Source organism: Tamandua tetradactyla, chromosome 5 (assembly GCF_023851605.1).
Source record: "Tamandua tetradactyla isolate mTamTet1 chromosome 5, mTamTet1.pri, whole genome shotgun sequence".
NCBI lineage: Eukaryota > Metazoa > Chordata > Mammalia > Pilosa > Myrmecophagidae > Tamandua > Tamandua tetradactyla.
The window spans coordinates 140365815-140372410 of record NC_135331.1 but is presented as its reverse complement, the minus strand read 5'-3'; the positions used below and the strand labels follow the sequence as shown (position 1 = coordinate 140372410).

Here is a 6596-nt window from a genome sequence, read left to right as displayed (position 1 = left end):
ATAGTGTGCTCTAGAAAATTTAAATTTTGGACAAAATAAACATCTTTTCTTTTGGTCTCACACAAAAAGATTTTAAATACGGACAATGTTATCTTTTACCCTATATTTTGCTTTACCTCAATTTTAACCAGAAAAGTTTCAGTCACATCTCTAATCAGAGTCTGATCTCTTTTTTATTTTTTTTAATAGTTGCTGCAGGAGGAGTGCTAACTTTCTGAGCTGCAGAACTAACTGATCTCAGGTATCATACAGAGACTCAAAGTTCCAGGGGACTACCAGATTACACAAAGAGAAAAGCATTTCGGAATTTAGAAATAACAATTAAAACTCGAGAGTAAACATGACTACTGTAAGAGTTTACAATTAAAGCCCTAATTTTCTTATAAACATTTTTAAATGGAGTTAGTTACAGAAATAAAAACATTTGACATTGTCTTATAATGACAAACCATATCAGAGGTTTTGTTCTGCTTTACCTTTACAAAATGGCCAGAATAATGTTAATTGACAGATAAAATATAATTTATATATTTGTCATTTCTTTTTTAAAGTCCCTTTTTGTTACAGATGAAGTTCTGACTTATAGCTGACCACATATACTTATTTTAGAATTTGTTCTTCTTTTTAATCACTGAATTTCAGTTTTTACAAATATTCTTAGTACAATTCAGGTAACTAAGGTTTACTAGGGGAGCAGTTCTTGTACATGAAGAACTCTATTACATGCCCCATTTTTCTGCAAATAATTCTGTTCCTAGGTTAACAAATACTGCCACAGAAACGAAGTGGGTTTTTTTTGTTGCTGTTGTTCAAGTGATAAATCAATGCATTTATATTTACAAAAAGCCATAAACAAACATGCATTTCTCCTTTATTGGTAGGTCTTAAATAGATGTTTAAATATTAAAGCAGTGATGATTCTAAATCATAATGAAATTCTAAGTCCTTGTTTTGAAACCCATATCCAACTGCGATCTAAGCAAACTCTTCCTTCTATAAAGTTGAGTTCATCTTCCTGAAATATATGTGATTTACTCACTGCCAACACATTCTCTGTATCTAATATATGGAATATGAATTAGTAGCAACACCATCATTTTACTTAAATTATTAGTCCCCTTGCAAGGTTTTCTTTTTTTTTTTCTTATTATATTTTTATTGAGAAATCTTCACACACATAGCAAGGTTTTCTTTTGAGGATTTAGCCTTCAATTGCACAAACGTGTGTAAACAAAGGGACCAAGCATTTCTTTGTAAACTTAGACCACTTACAAACTGCACCAATTCATACTTTTCTGAAAACTGGCTGATAATTAAGCAGGATCTCCTAAATACAGAAAACCCTGAAAGCATACCGGACCATGCTTCCATTTCAAAACAAAATGTTCTTGATGATTGAAGCAATAGGTCTTCACTTTATTCTCTTTGAAGTAGACTGATATAACTTTCTTTAAAAAAAAAAAAAAAAAGAAAATGTAGAGTACCGGTTTTTTAGATGGTTCTGTTCTGTAATTGCCGCTCTCAAAAGCACAAATAATACCTTGCTAGACTGATGTCTTTCAGAAATCATTCAAGGAAAAGAGATGAGTGCAGGATGAAGAAAGGTTTGCAACTTTTAAATAATTTATAGGTTGCATTCGTGACCTAGCTTAGTAGAAGTGTCACACATTGAAATTTAGGGGTAAGTATCCTTTTCTCTCTCTCTCTCTCACACACACACACACACAGCTTTCTTTTTAAACATACAGTGTGATAAAGCTCAGATACAGCCTGTGGGTGCTTTGGGAAGCAGCTCTGGGGCAGCACTCTAACCTATTACTACTGTAGACAGCAGGGTGTGAGTAGGGCACAGCCAATATTTCCATGCTGTGGATGACTTACTGCTATTTCAGTTGGAAGGAACACTATTTATATATGAGCCCTCACAATTATTCCTTTCCATAATATCTTACCGCCAATGAGCTCTTGTGAATAAAATACTGTACACTTAATATTGTTATTATAGCTCACGTGCAGTGAATAAAGAAGTATTTGCAAAGTCCCCTTAGGGGGATGGGGAGAAAGGGAAAATGATACAACTTCCCCGTTTGAAGAATTTCTGATACTTTTGCAAGCCGTGGGGACAACCAAATCAATAGGCTGAGCCCTTGATCTCAGGGCTCACCCCTATAAAACATATTTGTGCAAAAGATAGGCTAAGCCTACTTAAAATTATGCCTAAGAGTTACCCATAGGGAACCTCTTTTGTTGCTCAGATGTGGTCTCTCTCTCTAAGCAAACACAGCAAGTGAACCCACTGCCCTCTCCCAGTATGTGGGACATGACTCCCAGGGGTGTAAATCTCCCTGGCAACATGGGACAGAACTCCTGGGATGAACTGGGACCTCGCATCATGAGATTGAAAAAACTTTCTTGACCAAAAGGGGAAAGAGAAATGAGAAAAGATGAAATGTCAGTGACTGAGAGATTTCAAACAGAGTTGAGAGTTATCCTGGAGGTTATTCTTATGCATTATAAAGATATCCCTTTTCAGTTGATGGTGTATTTGTGTGGCTAAAGGGGAGTACCTGAAACTGTTGAGCTGTGTTCTGTAGCCTTATTTCTTGAAGATGATTGTATAATGATATAGCTTTTACAGTGTGACTGTGTGATTGTGCAATCCTTGTGTCTGATGCTCCCTTTATCTAGGGTATGGACAGATTAGTAAAAAACATGGATAAAAAATGAACAATAGGGAGATAAAGTTTAAAATAAATTGGGTACATGGAAATACCAGTGGTCAATGAGAGGAAAGGGTAAGGGGTATGGTATGTATGAGTTTTTTATTTCTTTTCTGGAGTGATACAGATGTTCAAAAATATGATCATGGTGATGAATATACAACTATGTGAGGATTTTGTGAGCCATTGATTGTACACCATTTATGGAATGTTTGTATGTTGAGAATGTTTGTGTTTGTATGTTGTTCTGTCAATAAAAATATTTAAAAAAAAATAATAGCTTGGATGGTGCGATGGTCGCTCAGTGGCAGAGTTCTTACCTGCTATGCTGGAGACCCGGGCTCGATTCCCAGTGCCTGCCTATGCAAAAATAAATAAATAAATAAATAATAATAATAGCTCCTGTAGAGAAGTTGACTACATGAAAACTATTTCAAAAGTTAGAGGCAACTATAGTTTTCCTTTGTTTCATATCAGAAGAATAAGATGGCAAATCAGATGAAGCTGTAGGCAGCGTGAGTCTCAAAGCATGTAACCACTGTGGTTTAAATCCACTTTATAGGTTACTACTGGGAAATAGGAATTTCTAAAAAGCATTGTTAAAAAATATATTCTAAGTGCATTAAGTTAAGTATGTCACACTTTAACATAAAATGTTTAAAGATTATGAAAGTTTGTACCCTAGTACCTGCTAAGCTTGGCATCAGCTAAATGGCTAATATTGCTTATGAAGATGTGAAATGCATTTATTTTTTTAGAAGGAAACACTAGATTTGAAGTTGCATGATAGGCAACACAAAAACAATCATTTTTAGATTAGCATCATTCACTTTATAATACATTCACATTTATATACAGATTTCATATTTATAAGTACAAAAGGCAAAGAAATGCCAAGAATCTAAACAGCTATATTTAATAGTTAATATTGTTATTCTCATTCCCCATTTTCTAAATCCAGAAGAAAACTGTAAATGCCATCCTGTGTGTGGCACTTTACTTTTAGAAGTTGGGCACTGTGTTGTTCTGCTCATCTGGGTTTCCACAGAACTGAGCTGAGACTCCATCATGTGTCAGGCCAAATCAGCCAGAAGGCCGGCCGTCACCCACAGTTGTCTGAGTTTTATTGCTGGTGAAAATCCCAGCTCCCCAGGGTTTCAAAGCCAGAATTCATGGTCTGTGTTTCTGTACTATTTAACTGAACTTTTATTTCTGCAGCAGGTAGGCTTTTAGTGGAAATCCCTTCTGTTTGGGTTTCTTTGTTAGATGAATCAGTGCTCATGGAAAAGTCAGAATTTTTCAGAATACTGCTCAGAGGCAGATGAGGGCTACTGTCTAAAAAGAAGTTTAAGTCTGTTTGTGTCTGTGTATCAAATATTTCAAGGCCCAAGAAATTAGTATTTCCCCTATAACTGTAGGACTGGGCAAAGCTGTCTGTAAGTAGAAAGTTGGTCTGAGTCTCTAGGTCCAGGGATTCCGAAACTGGTTCAGTGTTCATATTTCTGAGGTCACTCTCTTCTGTTTGCATTTAAGGCTGAAAAGAACTCTTCAATATCAAAATCTATTCCAGGATTCTGGGTTGGGTTAGAAGGAAATTGAGGGTTGGGTCCAGTGTTCCCGTCAGACAATCATCCAATGTCTGACCTGGCAGGGTACATGAGAAGATGTTTTCTTAATTGCTTAATAAATCTATGGTTTGGGTCTGATTATCTATCACGTTCGTGAAGAAAGTATTGTGTTCTGCTCAGTGAAGTTTATAATCAGTGCAAGGCTTCTCAATATCTTGATTTAAAGTCTTAGGGTCATTCTGAGGTAACAAACCATGAGTCATAGTCTCTACTACCAAACTGTTGCTTATAATATTGTCTGTAGAAACCCAGTATGATGAATGGATATTCTCGAAAATGTCTCCACATATTACTGCTTGGTCCATGTGTACCAGTTTGTCTGTGGAACTTAGCACTCCACTGGTTGGAACTTCTCTTGACTGGAAACAAGCATCTAAAAAAGCATCAGTCTGAGTAGTTATAGATGAACTTACTTTAGAACTGGGTAACAAAGTTTGAATATGAACACTAATGGGGAGTGAAAGTTGAGAGCCAAATGTCAAATCTGTTTGAGAACATAGAGATATAGAGAAATCTGGGGAAGCCCACCATGCAGAAGGTATGAAGCTTAGAGAGGCATAAGACAGATCCATCTGTGCATTGATGGAAGAAATGCTGTTCTTCTGACATATGTTCCTTAGTTGTTGTATGGTAAGTAGTTGGTAGACTTTTACCCAAGTTCACTATATTGATCGGCCAGCAGCAATGGGGTTCACAAATTTGAGAAAGGGAGGCTCTCCCTAAGAGAGCAAGTCTCTGAATCTGGCCCAGGATCTGGATTCCTATGGACAAAGGAAGTGAGTGAATGGTGCCCATGGCAAAACCCTGATGATCCACACCCACTACCACAGGCTGGGCTGAGGAGTTGGCTGTGGAAGGCACAAAGACAGGCCTAGGAGACAACTGCATAACAGGCAGTTTAACCAAAGCCACTTGGGGCTTTGGTAAAAGCAACTTCTGAGGATATCTTGGAGGTGTGTTAAGAGTCTGTTTTCTGGCACTAAAGCTGCAAGAGTCTTCAAAGGAAGCTACTAGCTTTATTTCTGAAGTTTCTTGTTCTTGTATGTCTGGTCTAGAGGTTGGGTTTACCAAACAATGATTCAATGGTCTTTTTTGACAGTTTCTGGTTGTTCATGGAGTTCTCCATTTCTCTTTTCTTACTAGGTGGTTCTCTGTGCTCAGCAGGGATCTCATGGCCAGTTGGGTAGATGTGTGACTGCAAGGCAGTTCTGCTGCCTTAAGGACAGCCGCATGTGCACTGGAAGGTCTTGCCATAATCCTTCGCATGTCTTTTCAAGTCCCATTCAGTATCATAAGAATTGCTGCACTTACTACATTTATGCTTCTTTTCAGCATGCATTTTCATACTGTGCTGTTTTGTAAGAGAGAATTGAGAAAAGGGTCTGCAGGGCCTCTGGGGCATCCTTCAATTGGGACAACAATAGAACTTCGGTACAGTTGTCAAATCTTTCCTTATAGTTGGATTTACTATGTCATCCTGCAAGTGGTGGTGCTTGACCAGGTGCGTGTTGAGCACAGGGCTGTCGGGCAGGATCTTGCCTCAGCCGTGCATGGTGCACAGGATATTGGTGTGCATGGTCTGGGACAACTCACTCACCGATGGCTGGATCAGCTCTCAGGCAGGCAGGTTGGAGTTGCGGGCTGCTCCCTTGTCACTGCAGGCCATGGCTGGTTGCCCCTCAGCTGTTCCAGTGCTAAATAATACCAGGAATATGTTATTTTACAAAATTACGTTGTGGCCTCTTAAAAAAACTAGTTCAGAGATCTATTTATTCAAATGTTACTTCCTTATTTAAGGGTCTAACAAGTGTCACCTTTTCTGAGGTCTTCTTAGGTTATTCTTTATGTATCTACTTTTTAAATTCTTCCAGCATTTTTATTCCTTTATAATTACTGTTTTATACTATGCCTTGGTACAAGTATATTTTAACTAGAATATAAACTCTTTGAAGCTAAGAAGTATGTCTTCCTTATTCATGATAGCAAGTTACTAACAAAAATGTACTGATTATCATTAACAAAGCCACTACAAATTCAAATTTTTTCCATATACCAACGTAATAAATGGCAAAGTAACAAAAAAGTCAGATTCTTTGAAATCCAGGTAATCAAAATTATTTTTAAAAACTTATTTGTATTTCTTTCTAAGCTTAACAGATTTCTTAAATAAGGTATGCATAAGAAATATCCTATCAGCATATTCTTATTTTATTATTCAATGAAAAAAATCATCATAAAATTCCTTCTA

At 37.1% G+C, this 6596-nt stretch overlaps 1 pseudogene; it reads right to left on the bottom strand.

Moving 5' to 3' along the window:
• Positions 1-3568: 3568 nt before the first annotated feature.
• Positions 3569-6028, bottom strand: LOC143683336 (ATM interactor pseudogene; annotated as a pseudogene).
• Between the last annotated feature and the right edge of the window lie 568 nt (positions 6029-6596).